This window comes from Pseudopipra pipra, chromosome 6 (assembly GCF_036250125.1).
Source record: "Pseudopipra pipra isolate bDixPip1 chromosome 6, bDixPip1.hap1, whole genome shotgun sequence".
NCBI classification, from domain to species: Eukaryota; Metazoa; Chordata; class Aves; order Passeriformes; family Pipridae; genus Pseudopipra; species Pseudopipra pipra.
Genome location: NC_087554.1, coordinates 59,781,305 through 59,800,862, shown reverse-complemented (window position 1 = coordinate 59,800,862; position 19,558 = coordinate 59,781,305). Strand labels below are relative to the sequence as shown.

The following is a 19,558-nucleotide window of genomic DNA, read 5'->3' as shown; positions in this document are numbered from 1 at the left end:
GTAGTTTCCAGCCGCTCAAAACCAAAAATAAAAATATAAACAAGGCAGATGCAAACGAGCATAAAGCTACCGAACAACACAACGGCACGGAGCTGCCGCCGGCCGCTCTCGGTCCTTCCTTTCCCGGCAGAGCAGGAGCAGCACGGCAGCATCACCCCGGCAGCATCACCCCGCTCCCCGCTCGGGCAGAGCCCCCCAGAGCTGTCCCCCGCCGTCGGGGCCTGCCCGCTCCGCGCCCGCGGAGAGGCGGCGGTCGGACGAGGGGCCCTCCGCTCCTCGCCCCCCTTGCCCGGGCACCCGTCGGCTCTGTTTGTGCGGGAAATTCATCTCTTCCCTTGTTTATTCGATGTGGCGTTATACAGCGCGAAGCGGGGATGAAGATGCAGCCCATGCAACGCTCTGCGGGTTTTCCTCGATTTCGACAGAAAGCCAAAACAAATCAGGAAAAAATAACCCGAATACATCCCCCCTGTACCCACGAACTTAGAAATAAAGCTCTTCCCCAAGCAAAAATAAATTTTATTTTTTTTCTTTAAGTGTGAGGGTCTGAAGGAAACAAATAGAGCAGCAAAATAAAAGCAGCAATTTTTTTTTTTTTTTTTGGAGCCGCGTCTCGTCGGGATGAGGAACCGGGGCTGAAGGCTGGGAGCCGGCGGGGCAGAAACACAACGCTGCCGCTTGCCGAACCTTTCGAAGGCGAAATCCAAAACCGACCCATTAAGTCAATGAGGTTTGTGTTGTAGAGGCTCCTTTCCCATCCACTTGCTGTTCTGAAAAATAGATCGCATTTCGTTATCTCGAGTGAGGATCTGCAACGTGATACCGGATCCGCGCCGCCTTCCCTGCCGAATGCGAGGCGCAGGGAGACAGCCAGCTTCCCGGCTTATTCCCCAACAATAAAGGATTTGTATTTTCTTTCTCTCCCTCTCTCCCCCCGCCCCCCCCCTTTATTATTCTATTTTTTAATGAGGAAGGACAAACCCCTCTCCATATGCACCGCTCTTCTCTCGCAGGAGCCTCTGGCCCGGCGCGCCTGCAAACCGGTGCGACCTTTAATTACTTGTTAGTAAATTGCCCTCCCGACACCTGTAAAAACAAAGCCGGTGTCCGCGGGGCGGGGGCCGCGTCCCTGCCCGGGCCCCCCGGGCCCTGCGCCCCGGGGGTGCCCGGCGCGGGGGTCCCCCCGCACCCGGCGGGGTCAGGCCCGGCCGGGGCTGCCGGAGGAGGGCAGGGCCGGGCCGGGATGGTGGGGCAGGATGAGGATAAGGATAAGGCCTTCCCGGCGTGGCCGATCCCCAGGGCACAAAGGGCTCTTTCTTCGCGCACTTACCGGGACATTTTTCAAAGGATTAGAGGTGATCACGCGTTGTTTTTTTTTCCCTCTCCGAGGGCCGATACGTCTTTCTGTCTCTGTCCCCCCTCCACCCTTATTTTCTCCTGCATTTCCCATAGGACCCCCAGTCCCTGTCCCCCCTATTCTCTTTGCTAATGTACCTCCTGGTTGCTGATTCTTTTAAGCTACGAAAAATTTCCTTTTGGGAGGTGAAACCCTCCAGTTCCTCCTGTTCAGAGGAAAGTGCTAGTGATGGTAATACGGGGTGACACTAAATAAACAGTTAAAGCAGGGCTGGAAAGATGGAGTTAATTATCCAGTGAGCTACATTTAAACCGAGACCAGGAGGGGCTGATTTGTTTTGGCGCAGGGAACTGAGAAGGAGACGAGCCATCGAGGTCTCTTTACCCCTCTCTGGTGGCTCCTTAACTTGTCCTTGCTGTCGCCAGCCCGGGGACCGGCGTCCTTTGGCCTGGGTGGGGGAGCCCCCGGCTGGGACCCCCAAACCGCGGCTCGCCCGGCCCCGAGGCCGCGGAGTTGGGAGTCTCTGGGCGAGCCGTACACGGAGGCGGGCGATTTCAGGGTGCCCAGAGGTGGGGTTTTCCCTCATATTTGTTTGCTTTTTCTTTCCTAGAAGTTAGATAAATTCTCGTCCTCGAGGCTAGCCGGTGCCTGTGCTCTCAGGTAAGTCTGCATCCGAGCAGGAGTCCCGCGATGCGCTTTTGTTTTTTAAATTTTCCCTCATTTTCCCTCCTCCTCCTTCTCTCTTTTCCTCTTTTTTTTCCCCTCCCTCCTTTTTTTTTTTTTTTTTTTTTTTTTTTTTTTTGAGAAGTCTGATATTAATAATCCCCGTATGCCCCGCTTTCCGGGTCATTACGGTACTGCTGGTCTCTAATCAATCCTAATGCGATGGCAATTGGAGTCTCTGATGAATGCATCTCAGGTTTCTTGTAATGGCTCTACCACATTTTCCTGGACCTCCTTCTTTAACCTGAGATGCCAGGGGGACGTCTCCGTTCTCAGCTGCTGATTACTTCAAGATGTTTGGGCTGGTGTGGGGAGAGAGGGAGCGAGCGAGGCAGCCTGCCCCTGAATAATCTGGAACTGAATTGGATGAGCCATTTCCTAAATCAAAGGACAACGGCGGGGTTTAACTCCTTTTCAGCACGGAAGCCTGCCGGCTCGTCTTCCAGCCGGCACTGGCTGGGCTGCATCTCCCCCGCGTGTCCGTGTCCGCGACACGACCCCCGAGTGCCCACACGCCCCCGAGTGCGCGGCTCCCCCCGTCAGTGGCAGTCCCCCCACGCAGAGGGGGAGACCCCCACCCGCTGCATCCCAGCCGCTCACACCTCCCCAAAGCCCCTCAGCGCTGCCGGGCGGGTCTGCACCCCCACCACGGGGGGTGGCAGTCCCACGGCGGGAGGTGGGATTCCCACTCCAGGGGGGGCTGGGAGCCTCCCGCGGGCGCGCAGGGACCCGCGCGGTATCAGCGCGGCCGTTCGCGTTGTCGCGACGTTGTTTTCCTCTCGTTTCTCGGCGTAATGTCTCGGTACCAGAGACAATGGTAGTTGCAACTTCTACAGCTTTATTTTTTTTATTTTATTTATTTTTTTTTTTTTTTTTAAAGTAAGATAATGCAGCTGGAATTCGGCTGCGGCCAAACCAGGCGCGGGGCTGCCGCGGGTTCGAGCGCTGCTTCCCCGCAACCGGCAGGATGTTCCCCCGAGATGTGCCTCCTCCGTGGAAGAAAAACACGTCCCTGCTGCCCCTCCGCAGCCGCTCCGCGGGCGGCAGTAGGATATGTCCCAGCGCAACCCGACACGTGTGGGCACCTTCGTCTGCCCCCCTGTGAGAGGAGGGTGTGCTGGAAGGGGGGGGGTGCGGTATAAGTGTTTGAAACGAATAATTTAATTTCTCAGCGCCGGATGCGATGTAAAAATGAATCCCCGGCAGAAAATCAGTGAGGGGTAAAACCAGCCCCTTCCCCGCGGGGTTTGGCCCTCTGTGGGGAGGCAGGAGCACGGTCGCGGGGGGGTGTGTGTGGAATATAAGTACGGAGTGCGTGGGTGGGTCCTCACTGCACCTCAGCGGTGCCACATCTGCCAGGAATGAGTCACTTGCGAAAGCGAAAAAACTGCGGGCGCCTTCTCCGCTCCAGGCGGGGCTGCTGCAGCCCCGTCCCGCCGGGGTCCCGGGGCTGGAATGGGGGTGCAGGGCCACCCACGCCAAGCCCGCGCTGTAACACCCACCCTTGAGCACCCAGACATCTCACGGGCAGCGCCCCAGCGCCCAAAATACCCATGTGTGCTCACCACCGACGTGCACACGCACACCTGTGCCCCTCCCCGGGGTGCTGACACCCCAAAATCCACCTGTGTGTACTCCCCCACCCACGTGTGCGGACACCCCCCCCCGAATGCAAACCCTTCTGTGTGTACAGCTCCTCAGGTGGCACAGACATCCCTGCCTGCCCTCACCTGTGGGCAGGCACCCGTGTGAGCACACACCGAGCCATGTGAACGCTCCCACAGCCCTGTGTCCAGGTGTCCACCCACGTGTACACCCCCCACACACGCGTGAACCCCACACCCGTGACACCCACCCTGGAGCACATGGACCATCCCCACGTGTGTCCGGGGCAGGAAGACGGGTGCTCAGGAGTGGAGTGTGGGCGGGTCCCATCTGTCCCTTTTTTAGGTGATGGCTGGGGCAGGGGGGCGCTGGACGCTGGGAAAACTGCAAAAAGAACCTAAACCCCCTTATTAAAAAAAGAAAGGAAAAAAAGGGTGTGGGGGGGAAATGCAGTGGGGATTTTTTTGAGTTTTTTTTGTGCAAGACACTGCAACAGGTTTAGTGCAAAATGCTGGAAAAGAAAATAAGTTAAATTTCAAGCCCTTTCTGGCTTAAGGAGGGCAGCTCAAGGACCTCCTCCTTTCACATCATCCTCAAGCCCAAATCCTTCTCCCCACCCAGCCAATGCCCAGTCATGATCCATGCTCAGAGCAAGGTGCTGCCGGTGGCTGGAAGGGTGGCAGCTGGACCAAGGACAGGATTTACATCCAGGGCTCTCTTTGCCTACCTGCTTTGCATTTGGGTACTGAACAAATATTTCCATTGCTGGGGGACTGTGCCAGTTTCAGCTGGGCCAAGGGAAGAGGCACCATCAACCCCTTGTATGAGTGTGTTTGCCTGTGGTGGATCAGTGGGCACCTGCCCAGGGGGATATGGAGTTGGGGGGCAGCAGGCCCCTGCCTGCAGGGATATGGGGTCAGGGGGACAGTGAGTGTCTGCCTGCAGGGCTACAGGGTTGGGGGGCCCGTCCTGCACCCGCCGCCTCGGTGGGTTTCCGAGTGAGCTGCGAGGAGGGGACCTTTCACCTCTCATTAGTGATGCCATCAGTGGCTTGGCAGAGCAGAGCTGAGGTCATGTTACATATGGCACACAGTCTGTTCAGCGCCGGCAACGCCAGCTTTGAAATTTTAGAGAGGGGAAAGGTCACCTTGCGTAAGCCGAGGTCTGGGGGTCCTCCGCTCTGTCTGCGCCCTGGGTGGGTCTCCATATGCCTCTGTCGTCGCCAGCCTTGCTCTGTCTGGCCCTGAGAGATGCTCAGCTCATCATCTCTTCCACCTCCTGAATTTGCAGGGAATCACTTAACTGACGGGAATACTTTCACACTGCCTTTCCTTTTCCCTTCCGGAAAGTCTCTCCCAGCACTGCTTTTTTTTTTTTCCTTCCCTTCCCAGCATAAACCTGTCTTGAACAACTGATTATTTTTTCAAACAACATAGAATGCAGCTTTCCAGAAGAAAATGAGTTGTCTCTGTTTATCAACAGATCTGCCCAGACGGATAAGTTTACCCTTTCTTCAGACCTGGGTGTATAATTTCATAGACCTTCAAAAGTGTTGTGCTTCCATGGTGATTAAAACTTCTCGCTCCTGAAACTTGCTGGGGCATTTCAGGTTTCATGCCACTGGATCTCAGAAAAGCACATCTGTACAGCCGTATTTCTTTCATCTGAAGAGCCAAAAAAAAAAAAAAAAAAGCTAACCCAGTATATTTTGTGTTTGGAAAAATACGACACATTGCAATAAATTAATTCCCGGGTTAATTCACTACGTTGAATTTTAGTGGGCTCCTGTCGGAGCTTCCTCCGGAATGATTCCAGAGGTGATGACTGCAGGGAAGAAGTTACCAGTTTCTCACGTATGATGGCTGACAGGTAAGTTCATGCCCCTTCTCAGCCCTGCTGCAGATCCTTATTTTGCACTTTATTTTTTAAATACTTGGGGCCTGATCCTTAAGCTCTTCAAGTAACTTGGCCGGGACTCTCTGGTATGCAGCTGTTGCAGGGAGATCTTCAAAAGGACATTTGCTTCTTCACAGGTCATAACTAAAAAGGCTCTAAATGAAATAGATGCTTATCTTGAGAATCCGGGAGAAGCTGGAGCTGAACCAACATGCGGTGTGGATTCGGGATACACCTTTCTGCCTGCTCCAGTGAGGCATCCAAACAGCCACATTAAAGGGAGCTCAGTCTGATTTCCTAATAGGGCTACTCGTATGGATTTTAATTTTTAAACAGAAGTACTCTTCTGCTGCCTGTCAAAGAGGGAGCTTGGGAGCAGAGGTACGAGAGGGCTTATTTTCAGAAATGGAAACAGATCTGTTTATGGTTTTTGTCACAAATGATGCTCTCCCAGCACGGGGTTAAACTCTGCCCTCGGTTATTGAATGCAAATCCGTCGATTTAAATGGAGTTCATTGCAAGTGGGAACAGGATTTAGCGGTCATTTTCTGCTGCTGCCTAATCACTGTAGTCTGAAGAAAAGCAACATATGTATAATGGTAGCTGAGACGCAGGAGGGGTGGAAGCTTTCTACCAACAAGAACCACATTAAATAATTAATTCCCAATTGCCTTTCTACATTAGTGCTTTCAGCTAAAAAAGCTGGTCAGCTTTGTAAGGCCCCAGGCAATGAAACATTTGGTGCATTGTCAGTCCAAAAGTGGAGGTAATAGATATCCAGCGTGGCTGGGAAAGTGCTACTCTCCATCCTGCCATTTACATATTCCAGCTGCGCAGCCTCATTCCTCATCCCCTCTTTTGCCTTACTTAAGTTTGACAGGACAGCATCTCCTCTGAGGTGGCTGCTGAGGAAGCCAAAAATGTATTTATTTTATCAAAAAACAGAGGAGCTTATTGTTTGAGCCTAAAAATGGAGTATACAAAGTTGGTCCCTCTTTTATCAGCAGACAAATCTGATGGGTTAATAAAGAAAGGACTGAATTTCCCCCTCCTTTCCCATTTGCCCCTCCTTAACCCATCTGCTGGTCCCCCAAGCTCAGCCTGTCACCTCAGGTCACGATGGGATCTTCTGGGCTCGTACGTCATTCACAAGAAAGATCTTGCCATGAGAAATGAGTTAACAAGCCTTTTGATGTGCAAGTCATCAGAGGCTGCTCCGCTCACCTTCTGAGATAAATATATGTGTATGTGTGGAGAAAGCTGAAGAAGAAAAGGAAGCATTGGAATAAATTGCCCCGGGAGGTGGGAGATTCTCTGTTAAAAACAGGTCTAGACAAACATCTGTCAGAAAATACCGACGTCTATTTGATCTTGTCTTGGATCTGGGGAAAAGACTGAATGGTGTTGTCAAGTCCTTTTCAGCCCTGAGAGAACACAGTTGTACACATATATATGCTCACGTGTGTGTGTGTAGGTGTATACATATATATATATACACTTTTACATGTGTGTGTGTATAAATGTATATATTTCCACACTTTTTGTGACCGGCTCTTGGCCTCCATGATACTTTGTGGCAGTGAATCTTGCAAGCTAATTACACACAAGTTTGTGTCTCTCAGCCTCATTAAATTTGAGTTTCAGTTCTGTTTAATGTCCTTTGTACCTTGAGTGGATCAGATGACAGCGTCTAATCTACTGACTGTATTTCTCTCCGCTCCCTTTTTTCTCATCTCTTTAAATATCAAGTGAAGTCATTTCAATTCTGGGAGATTTCCAGCAGTTCCACTTATGGAAGAGCTCCCAAAGCACATCTGTGAACGCACAGGGGGTTACACTTAGTGAGGTAAGGTCATGATAGTAGAAACTTACCTTTATTATTAGTTGTAATCGATGGGTACTTGGAGAAGCTGTTTGGCTGAGCATGAGGACAGAATGAAATATTTGGGGGGATTTTTATGAAAGGCATTCACTTTCCAAAGCATTCCTCTGCTTTAAAGTCATCACGGTCATGGCCACTGCTGGCACACCTATATCTTCTTCCCAAGCACACAGACCTCAGCGGGACCAAGGAGCTGCAGGATGCAGCTTTGAGGAGTGTTGGCAGCTTACCTTTGTGTGTTCATGGAGGGTGGAGAGATAGCAAGGGCCAGGACTTTGATCCTTTACACAGGAGCCAATATTAAATACAAATACTTCCATTAAAATTCATTTGAAAGGGAGTTTTTCCATGGCGACACATGGAGGCTTCCCTAAAGGCGGGGTCCTGTGCAGCTCAGCATTGGAGATGGAGGAGAGGCTGCTCCATGATAGAAAACTTACGCTCCAAGTAGGAGTAAAAGAAGTTTGCAGGGCTGTTGTAGACAAAATTGTATAGCAATTCCTCTCTCACTGCTGCCAGAGCACATTTACAACAGGCGATGGCAGATATTCCCTTGACACCCTGGCGAGTGCTGGGTGGAAGCAGGAGATGCTGCAGTTGAGTTCGAGGAATCAACACCAAACTTTGCAGCAGAAATCGAACCCTGAATTTCTGAAGCCAAATCTAGGATGAGCCAGGCTGAAAAGTTCTCCACGATCCAGGCTTTTAGCCCCACTCCTAGCCTTCGTGAGGTCCTGTCCATCTTATCTTTCCCAAAGATCTGTTCTCCCACAGCTAAAGCATGAGAAACCACTCGATGTTCCACCTGAAGCCACCTGCTGCTGCAGAGGACATTAGGGCAGTAGGTTGCACTCTGAGATGATCGTGGAGGGGACACACCATTACTTCTGCCAAGACCACAGCGAGGCAGCAGCCCCCTCCTGGGGACAGGCAGGGGCAGAAAGTCCTGATACTGCCTGAGAACGAGCAGCTGGAGCTCCTGAGTCCATCCTTGGGCAGGGTTTGAAAAGCAGCTGTGAGTTAAGTTCACCTTTTGGACGAACCCTCCTGGCAGATGACAAACTGAGCTCTCCTGTGTGTTCATTCAAGGACTGTTTGCAACAGGGAGGAGAAGGTGACTTGTGAGCTCCGTGGGTGTACGAAACCAGCAGGGCTCTTCTAGAGTGTGCTGTGTCTCAGCTGATCATGGCATGCGACACAGGTTTTGACATCAGGACAAGGAGCTCAAGGAGCTCTTTGCAAGCCAACCTCCAGCACAGCTTGGTTAGGCTGAGCAGTAAAGGCAGAGGTGAGAGAAGGGAGTGTGACTGTCCCCTATAATCGTGTCCAAGGGGAAAGAGCTATTTAAGGGGAAGGACAAAACGGGCACAGGACGGATGGGCACAGGCTGGCTGTGAGCACACACGAGCTGGATGCCAGAACAAAGTCTCCAGCCATCAGTACCTGATGCTCTGCAGCAATGGTGATAGAAATCATGGCAGTTTTACAAAGGAGCTCAGTGAATGTACAAAGGGTTGAGATGGGCTGTTCCCCTGCTCTCATCTCACCCTTAGCATTTTAAGCATCACTTTTCCTGAGGTCTGCCTGCACAGGGTTGGGCAGGCATGACACTGTAGTCAAAATTCCCAGCCAGCAAGCAAGTCCCTGTTTGCCTTTCCCAAGTGGCACATTTGCATGCACTGGAAGTATCAGCGATGTCAGATAGTCTTTTGGGGGTAAGGCAGAGGAGGAAGGGGGGAGGGGATCTTCCCCCCATTTTGTTTTCTACATTCCTTTTGCTGGTGAACCATTACCATTGTGGCTGAGGCGGTTTGTCTGATGCCTCTTGGGTTTGTACTGCAGCCAGTGCTTCTGATTCTGTCTGGCCACATATTGTATTTGGCCAGCAGGCTCTCTCCAAAAATTCCTCTATTTTTTCATGTTTGGGTTTTTTCTTTCTCTGTGGCATTTTAATATCTCACAGCAGGCACCTTTACCAAGAGATTAAAGGTCTATAAACAAATGGCTGCTTCACAGGCAAGCTTTAACAAAGGTAACAAGTAAGAACCTTTTGTAGAAGAGAATTTGGGGAGAATTTCTTGAGTGTGGGTAATGCTTTTAAAACATTTCTTCCATGATACTGAGGAATTACAAACAATTCCTGAGTTAGTATTCATGTAAACCACCAGGAATTATTCAGATAATAAAAAAATATTAAAACCATTTTAGGGAAAACTAGGTGAGAGGGAAGCTGTATTGACCTTGAAAAGTTTCTACAGTGATGAGAGAAAATCCACATGCTTTTGGAAGGGGAGTAGATGCAGTTCAGCTATGGGGAAGAAAAGAGAAGAGCCACAAATCCTTTGTGCTAATAATTCTTTTAACCCTCTGGTTGAAAAACCATTGGAAATGTATCCAGGGCTGTGCTGTAACTGACTTGCCACTGCAGGTCCAGCCTTTTTATTGAGGTTAGTGAAAGCACTTCAGAGCCTTGCTTGGCCTTGGGAATTGTGAAGAGCTGGATGATGAGGATCACACAGACAACAGATTTGTGCAAGGAGCAGGGATCCCTTGGCAGGGAGATGAGGAGTGGGTTTGTCCTACTGTGGACTGGTGTAAATGGAGTTTTAACTAAAACCCTTCCCTTTCCACGATCTAGAGAAGATCTTTTCCCTTTGTCATCTGAGAGTTCTCATGTTCTCCTGTTCTCTGTTAAAACTTCCCAGCTGGTAAGTCTGGGGAGCTTTTTGCCTGGCAGGGTTTCTTCTCCCACATCCATCCACTCCTGCCTGACATGTGGTATGGGATGCACCAGCAGGTGCTGGAAGGCTGCAAGGGCACAGGTTGGGAGTGACAACAGCTCAGAGTCCTTCCCAAGGGCTGGTTTTGGCAAATTCCAGCCAGGTCCAAAGTCATGGAGGACTCTTTACACCAAGGGAACAGCATGGTCCTTGCTCAGCATGGAGCTGCTGTGCTGTGGGATGGGCTGAGGCTGTGGCCATGATGGAAGGTGCTCAGTTACAAGGACTCTGGGATGGTGGTGAAATGAAGTGTAGGGGACAACAGTGTGGAGATGGACTAGCTAATTAATGCACAGCTTGATTAGGAAGCTGGAGCCAGGAATGCAAGCCCCACACTCCTCCTCTGCCATTCCTCGTGCTGACCCCTCTCACCACAACTGCAAAGTAGGGAGCCACTGGAGTCCACTATGGGTAAAGTAAATATTGTGGTTTCAAATAGAGAATGGTTCATTCTATAGCAGAACAGAGGGTGCCTTCTCTTTGAGAAGCACAGGGGGATTATTGCAGTTTACCCAACTGCCAGCAAGGATGCTCTTTCTGACAGTCACAAGCCCTGGTGCTGGGTGTGCCACCTGAAACCCACACGTGAGAAGGGGATGTGCTTGGGGCTGGTGTGAACACACCCAGTGTCTCCAGAGACTGTCCATTGCCTCCTTCCTTCAAGCAGGTCCTTTGCTGGTGTTTGAGCCTCGTTTCGGGCAAGGTGCCCAGGGCAGGATGGAGTCACTGTGGTGCCAGTGGGAGCTCTGTGGGGCATGGAGCAGTGGGAGCAGGGGCAGAAGCCAGCGATGCTAGGGCAAAGGAGGGGCTGTGCCCTTCCCCACTGAAGCTGTGCAATCCTTTGTACAATCTCTTTAGCTTCGATGGCACCATGTTGATTTACAGCACTAATGCTTTGATCCAGAACGTGATGGACCATGGGACACGAATTAAAATATGAGAGATGAGCGTAAAGCTCAAGTTTCCATTTGTGGCCAGCTATTTTGTGAAGACGTGACCACAACCAGGTGTGAAGGTCTTGCAGGAGATGAGGGAAAACCAAGCCAGTCCAAACAGATTTGTTAGAATGTGAATGGGAGCGCAGCAGCGCAAGTGCTATTAATAGGATTTACACAGATTAGTAAACTAATCTGTGCATTTCAGATTGGATTTCACATTATGGAAAAGAAAATTAAGCCACATACCATGCAGACTTTCCAGGCAGTGATTTGAGAGTGTGATCTATTCGCTGGCTGCTCAGGAAAGTTGTGGCAGCTCCATTTGGTGGGTCAGTGACACCCACTGTGAGCCCAGGAGGTGACAAGGAGTGCTGAGATGTGCTGGTGGATTTGGGAGACAGACAATGAAAGGAGCAGCACTGCAGTCTGTTTAAGGAATGGCTCTCAAAATGCACTACCAGGAGGTAAAGTAGTGTCCAGCCTTGGCTCCATCACCACTGGTGCAGAGCTGTCCTCCTGACTTGACTGAAATGAAAAGGGAGGTGTGAAGAACAAAGGCTCATAAACCAACCGTGTCCTGGGTTGCATCAAAAGCAGAGTGGGCAGCAGGTCCAGGGAGGGGATTCTCCCCCTCTACTCTGCTCTGGAGAAACTCCACCTGGAGTTCTGAGTCCAGCTCTGGAGTGCCCAACATAAGAAGGATGTGAAGCTGCTGGAGCAAGTCCAAAGGAAGCCACAAAGATCTCAGAAAGCTGGAGCACCTCTTCTGTGGGGAAAGGCTGAGAGTCAGGGCTGTTAAGCCTGGAGAAGAGAAGGCTCCATGGAAATCTTAGAGCTCCTTCCAGTACCTAAAGGAGCCACAAGAGAGCTGGAGAAGGACCTTTCCCAAGGGCCTGGAGTGATAGGACAAGGGGAAAAGGCTTCAAACTGAAAGTTTAGATTAGATATAAGGAAGGAATTCCTTACTGTGAGGGTGGTGAGGTGGAACAGGTTGCCCACAGAAGCTGTGGATGTCCCATCCCTGGAAATGTTCAAGGCCAGGTTGGATGGGGTTCTGAGCAACCTGGTCTACTGGAAGGTGTCCCTGCTCATGGCAGGGGGATTGGAATGAGATGACCTTTAAAGACCCCTTCCAACTCAAACCAATCTATGATTCTGTGATAAATGACTTTTCGTTCTCTGTATGTGGACTGAAGAGGAGAAGAATTGGCCAAATGTTGCTGAAATGGGAGGAAAAAGGCCTCCTCAAAGGTGAAAGGCAGAGTGCTCTTGCTGTGCCCTGCTCACACTCCTCCTGGTGCACGGGAGGTGGATGGTGGGCAGGAATAGGGAGGTGGGAGGCATTAGCACAGCTTAGGGAGAGACCAAGCACTCAGGCCAGTTCTGAACACTGTGTGAGGGATAAGTTTAATAATATCCTAACAATGCATTTTATATATATTATATATATACACATTATATATTATATATAATACATAATTTATGTTATATATGAAATTATACTATATAATATATTTAAATATATTTTTAAATATATATATTTTCTGTTTCATCAGTAGGATCTAGCCTCAGTATTTTGACTGTGCCACCCCAGATGGGTGAATCTCAGCCTGGCTGTGCCTCTTGCCATGAAGGAGGAAAGTGCTGTACTGTTGTTGTACTGAGGGGGAGATGGCAATCCAGATGTTTAGGAACTGGACTTTTGTTTCCCAAAGGTTAACATCAGCTAATATTGGGCTAATATTCAAGATAATATTCAAGCTGTCTCTGAGTAGGGCTTGAAAAATAAAGTATAACCCATCTTTCTCTTCGTGCTCCCTGTTATTTTGCAAAAATACAAGTATTTGGAACATTTCAATGGCCATTATAGTCAGGACCGAAGGAAGAACACCATTACCCTTTTAAATTTTTGTTTTTGGCCAAAGCTTTAGAACTGAGAGTGAGCTGAGCAGTCCAGTGACTTTTCTTCTTGCAGCATCTTGTTATGTTGCAGCAAATAAAAAGTCTCAAAGTTGATTCAGTTGACCTGGGAGAATGAACATTTCAGAGTCTTCCTGGACCAGGGCTGAGGATGGTAGTTAATATCAGGCACATCAGGAAGGTTTCACTCCCTTTTCTGGCTCCTTTTCCACAGCCCTTGAGGTTTGTCTGGTCTTTGCAATGGATGATAACTCAGCTGAAAACCATTTGTTACACCCGGGAGCCATTTGCTTGTGATAATTATGGATACAGGGATATGCAGTTTGTATGCAGACAAGTATTTAGGTTTGGTGTTGAGCTGTGGCCTTGAGTAACCTGGCATGGGATGGCTTGTGCTGCCAGTCTCGATGGGAGCTGCCAGGCAGGGGATGATCTGAAAATCCTGCCCGTGTCATATAAGGATGTAGAATGAATTTGCTTGAATTCCTGGAAAACAGAACTGCTTGTACAGGCGCTGATTTTAAGAAATGTATTTGTACGTTATTTTCTGGGGCTTGTGTTTAGGTCAGTGAAATGTTTCTTCATCTTGAGTTATACCGAGGTTTTTAAAAAATCAGCTACTGGCTTTACTGATTGGACCACAATAGTCTAGTAAATTAACTCAGAAATCTAATTTTAAGTTTAAGGGAAATTTGGATCCAAAGGCATCTTTGACAAACATTCTCCTGAATTCATAGACCGTTTATTAATTTTATTTCTAAAATGGCACCTTTTTGATACCTTGGTTTATCCTCCTGAAGTGCCTTGTTGCACACAGTGCAATCAGACCCAAAGGCTTGGAGAGCAAGATGCAACACCAGCTTTGAGATAAAATGCTTATATACAGTTAGATAGATAAATGTGATATACCTAGATTTGTATGCATTCTGGTTTGGAGACCTTCAACACCTCCGCAATTATTTGTATTTTTTAAAACAAGGAACTTTAGAATGAAGTTGATCAGGAAGCTGTGGCCGTAACCCCCCTGCCTAATTCCGCTCTCTCACCAGCTACTGAACATTGCAAAGCTCATAAATTGTGAAAGTTGGCAAATCAGAGCATTGCTTCAGTATAAGACTGAGACTTGGGGCCAGGAGATTTCAATCCTGTGTTACCTGGAATATATCATCACTGACAGACTTGTTGGGATTCGGTTTCTACCAGCTATAAAGTGAGATTCTCAAATTATGTCGTGCCAGCCTAGTTGCCTTTGATGACATGATACGCCGTTTGGAAAGGGAAGAGCCATTAGAAGTGACACAACTTGGCATCCGTCAGCCTTTTGATGCTGTTCCATGCCCCGATGAACTGAGGAAATGCGATCTGGGAAAAGTCCCCGTAGGATGGGTGGGAAATTGTTCTGAAACAGTGATTATCTTGTGGTTCCAGGTCAAAATACCATGATCTCTTGATCAAGGGTTTCTCCTCAGCATGGTGTTAGTCAGTGTTTTCAGGAACGTCTCGGATGCTGGAAGAGGGTGTGCTTATTAAATACAGATAAGCCGGTGATCCTGCACAAGTTTCACAGGGTGGAGACCTGGATCCTGAAACACTGGCTGTGGTGCCTATAATGGAAGTAGAGCTTGCAGGGCAGGAGGCCCTGCTTCCACTGGACTTGGCTCTGGTAAAACCCAAGCGGGAGTGTTGTCTAGTTTTGGGCTTAGATATGGCTCTGCAATTGCCTTCCAGTGTTGTATGTTAATAGCAGAAGCTTATTTTCACAGGGACATTTAATTTATTTTGGCTTCTAAAAAGATCCTCAGATTTGAGAATAACGAAGAAATGAACAGGAATAGGCTCTACCCTGTACTTTAATCTAAAGGGGCTGGTCCTCAGTCCATCAGCAAATGACTAATCCGTGATTGCTGTGAATGTCATTCACCTGAACAAGTCTTGCTTTTGTAACCCAAACTGTAAAAATTCAGAACTTTGCAGGGAAATCTGGAAGGAACAGGAGCACTTCCTACCTTGTATACTTGAGCAATACTTGCTGCCATTACTGGTTAACAAAGATAAACCAAGAGCAACTGGTCAAGTAGCCTCATTTGCTGGGACGGACTTTTCCGAAGGAATAGGATGAAGCTTTCCTGACTTGAGGCTCAGGTTAACTCTGCCTTTGGTTTGCACAAAAACCCTCCCACAGTAGCTATAGGAAGCTATTCCTAGAAGCTGAGGCCAGAAGGGATTCACTGAGACCTGCCATGTGTAGCAGGAGTTGCCAAATGTCCCCCTGGCACCCCTCTCCTGGGCCAGTAAATTGTTGTGGAGCCATGGAGGACTGGCTGGCGTGGTCTGATCTGGGATCAGGCATCCTGCAGCGCTGCTGGCCAGTACAAGGCGGCCCTGCCTGGTATGCACAGCATTCCCCATGCTCTGGGAGCACTTCCAGGCTCTTCCTGATAAAACAATACCTCGAAATAGGCTGCTGTCAGCAGCCTGCTTCCAGGTACTGGTGTTTTTGGAAGTCCTGGGTTCCACCACCCCCATATGACAGAGGTCTGGGGGCTGAGGGGAAGATGGCAAATGAGAGCAGCCCCTAAACATCCCCTTCAGAACTTATCTGTGGGGTCCTGAGAGGTCCTAAACAAAAGGTGCTGCGGGGAAGACACTGTGGGGACTCAGCTGAAGCACCTCAATGCTTGCTGGCTGGGAGGATGGACCTGCTGTGGTCTTGCATCCAGCCCTTGTCCTCGTGGGCAGACATGTAAAAGTGTGTCTTACTTTTCTGGCCTGGTTGCAAATCTCGGGGACACCAAGCCCTGCAGGTGGTGTAAGAAGTAAAACCACCTCAATATTTTGAAGCTCTGGGGAGAACACCACTACATTTATAGGGAAGAGGAGGAGAAGGGCTATAGCAGCCTTCAGGAGCTAATTTGACTCCTCACTAAGGGGTGTTATGTGCCTAAATCCCTCCACATGCAGATGATATCACAACCTTAGAGGTTTCAGCTTTTTCTTTTACTGATACTGTTCGAGCCTTCCTCTCCTTCAAGGCCAGCACTAATGGGGCACTCAGCCCCTGCTGCCTCTGCTGCTCTTCTGCCACAGGCTCCAAGCGAGGGGACAACACATTTAGCAGCAGCAGGTCAGGAATCTGCACCTGTCTGGGGGTGTTGACCCTCAGCCCAGTTCTTTCATGGAGTTTTGGGACCTGGCTATATTATATGTTGCCTGCAAGAGGGAGCAGAGGTTGCTCCTCTTACACAAATTCATAGTGAACCTCAAAATAAAGAATTTTTTTTAGACTTAGTCTGGTCACTGCATACTTCTACCTGCATGCATACAGCAAACAGATAATGTTTTTTAACATATATTTTTATGTGCATTGTAAATGTGCTTGGGTTGGTACAGAGTGTTGTGTTCCAGATCTGCCTTCTGATCCTGCCTGCCTTGGTTTGCTTAAGCAGCAGTAAGCAGCAAAATCCCCAGCATTTTCCTAGGACATGGGTAAGCTGTAAATTCTCACTTGTTGATTTATTATTTTAGGAAACTTCTGGTTTAGGACATGCACAGCTCAAGCTCTGAACTAACCCTTCCCCACTCTCCTGAGCATCCCTCCCCCTTCGGCTCCTTGGACTTGGTGGGAGATGAGTGGAAGGTTTCTCAGATTGCCTTGATGTGGAAGTGGTTGGCTGGCAGTCAGTCCTTCAGGGCCTGTGTGTGTAGGAGCAGTTTCTCTGGAGCCTGAGTGCTTGCAGGCTCAGGGTGCTGGTCCAGGGCCAGCCTAGTTATTGACAAGGTTATCGGTCGGCACCAGGAGGTGGCTGTAAACACAGAAAATAAATAAAAGAAGGAAACTCAGCTTTGGTGTCAGCAGCAAGTCCTTCTGCTGCTTTCAGGGGACATCACATCCAAGTGGGATTGGGCTCCCATGGAGGCAGCGTGAGCCAGTGGGCAAAGCAACAGGGGGAGTCAGAGACCTGGCTTTGCAACCTGGCTCTGCCACCCACTGCCTGCATCGCCCTGAGCTCATCACATCACCTCCCCTCACTGCCCTCCTCCCCTCTCCCATTCCAGCCTGGGTTGCTTTGATTTCTGTGTACTGTAAGTGCCTCAGGGGAGGGGCTGCGTTTTACAGCTGCAGGCAGTGTAAGGGATACCACCAACACCGAAACCATGGGCTGTCAGCTTGCAGACTGAGAAAGAAAATGATGTGTAACGTTCTGGGAGTCCTTTTGGGTAATGTAAGATCTATCACAAAGCACTTTGGCTCCAACAGTGAGCTTATTGATCAGCCCCAAGTACTACAGACTGTGTCTTTCTGCCCGAGAAGTAGCAGGATGAAGAATTGAAGTACTTACACAGGAGAATATCGTACATGAGTTATTGAGTAACCATCAGCTCTGCTCCAGGGCTGCTCTGTTCCTCTGGACTGCATGCAACTTCTGAGCATTTTATCTCTTTCCTTCAGCTTTTGGAGGCGTGTGCCAGCTTCTGTAGCACATAAACTAGGTGCTATTTTTATTGAATCTGGCTTTAATGCAGTAGATTTTTCACACGTGTGTTGGTTTTTTATTGTTGGTCTCATTCCTGAACTTTCTGGCACCTCTAAGCGTAAAGTCAGTTATGTGCACATTGTTTGGCAGATGAATTCCCATTTCTGGGAATCATTTTCCTTCTAAAATGTATTTTTATATTAAAAATGTGATCTGTATCTATATACTGGACCAAGACTTCAGCCCAGAGATTTCTGCAGCCAGAGATCACAACAGGGGATGCAGCCCTGTGAGGAGACCTCTGCTTTCCAAGCCTTGAGTATTTATATCAAAATCCTGTTTTACTGACCCAACCTCTGCCTCTTGGAGCAGTGAAATTTCCTTCTGATCAAGCCAGAAATAGGGGATAATAAGTGCTGTCTTCCAACATTGTCTCCCTTCCCAGCTTGTCTCCCTGCTAGATCAAGAGCAACCGCTCATCTCCCTGAGACTTCCCACTATCAGCTCTATCCCAGCTACCGCCTTGGCAGCCCCCCCTCCTCCCTCCAGCATCCCCAGGCCCCGTGTGAAAGGCGGGGGCTCCGGGATCCAGCTGCCCACCCTTCCAAAGGTGCTGTCCCCCCTGCACAGACTGCCAGGGAAGAAGGAACTGTGGCTGTGTGTGGTTTTCTCGCCCAGGGTGACCTGGAACACATCTGCAAAGCCCTCCAAAGTAGCAGGAATGCGCTCAGTTAGGACATGATTCATCCTGCATACCGCATGGGTGGCTGCTCAGGGAGAATTCTGACATTTGCATACGCTGAGACTTTCCGCTTCTCTTGCTCTGCAACCCCTGCACTTCGTCTGGTCGAGAGCATGAGGGCTGCACAGCCAGAAAAGCCTTCCCAGAGGGGATTCCCCCCAGCTGGAGCAAAGCCAGCAGTGGTGGTCCTGGTGGTCCTCCCCCCGGGCTGCATCACGAGGCAGAAACGAGAGAAGCTGCTCCCAGCCAGGTTGAAGGATGGCTTTAGCTCCTCAGCTCCTGCTCCAAGCTCTGGGACAGAGCTGCTGCCCAGGGATCAGTTAGGAACCTGGTATCTGCAGGGCAGGAAAATATTACCACAGACCTACTGCTCAGGCAAAAACCAAAGCATGGCACAGGGAAGTGCTACCAACAGGACTGAGCCAAGCGCGCTGCTTCTGGGGAGGAAACAGGAATTGGGCAACAATTGGCTCTCTCTACCTTAGGGCTGCTCCCCCTGGATAACTGGATTTACTTTGGCAGCTGCAGAGTGCGAGTCAGATCAGCCTCAAGCAGAGAGGGGACATGTTCCTGGCATTGGGAGGTGACTCCCTGTGCCTTGCCACCATCACTGGAGCTGCATGGAGCGAGTGGGACATGGCTGTGATGAATGGGAAAGGTGGAGGAATGGTGAATAACAGTAGGGAAAGGTAATGTCTTAGTGACTAATAACATAATGGGTATTACATTTTCACTGGAGCTAATAAAAAAAAAATAATCTCTCAGACCTCACCTTGCTTCCTGTGGCCTAAACAGAACTTAAGAGGCATGTGCAGGCTGTTAATTGCCTCTAATGAATATATAGCTTCAGCAAGTGAAACTGTTTCACCTGTACAGATTAATCTATTTGAACTTACTGTTGTTCATTTTGGCATCAAAATCTTGACTAGGCAATCCTGGTACTTGGAACACAGATCTAAAGTAATATGGTAATGTGTTTAAATCCTTTAATATCAAGGGAACATAACATTTCAAGCTGTTCTCAAAAGGCTGCCAAAACCAAGTCTGACACTATGGGAAACATTTTTTTTAAGGAAAAATTTCAACCATCGCAAATTTAGCAAATAGGAATTTACCTACCCAAAAAAAAGGCCCTGACATAGAATGCATGCCAATGTCAGAATGGCAGCCACAAGTAAATACTGACTAGTCCTAACTAGCAGGTGGAAATATATTTTAATAGTATCTAATTAATTATGGT

General features: G+C 49.1%; 2 long non-coding RNA genes across 2 annotated transcripts; one reads left to right on the top strand and one right to left on the bottom strand.

The window, feature by feature from the left end:
• Nucleotides 1–498: 498 nt before the first annotated feature.
• Nucleotides 499–1,321, bottom strand: LOC135416360 (uncharacterized). Its single transcript, XR_010431562.1, has 2 exons — nt 982–1,321; nt 499–770 (listed from the first exon to the last, which is right to left on the bottom strand). It is a non-coding gene; the product is annotated as an uncharacterized LOC135416360 (long non-coding RNA).
• Nucleotides 1,322–1,704: 383 nt separating this feature from the next.
• On the top strand, nt 1,705–7,235 carry LOC135416359 (uncharacterized). The gene is made up of 3 exons (XR_010431561.1): nt 1,705–2,017; nt 5,464–5,554; nt 5,719–7,235. It is a non-coding gene; the product is annotated as an uncharacterized LOC135416359 (long non-coding RNA).
• The last annotated feature ends 12,323 nt before the right edge of the window (nt 7,236–19,558 follow it).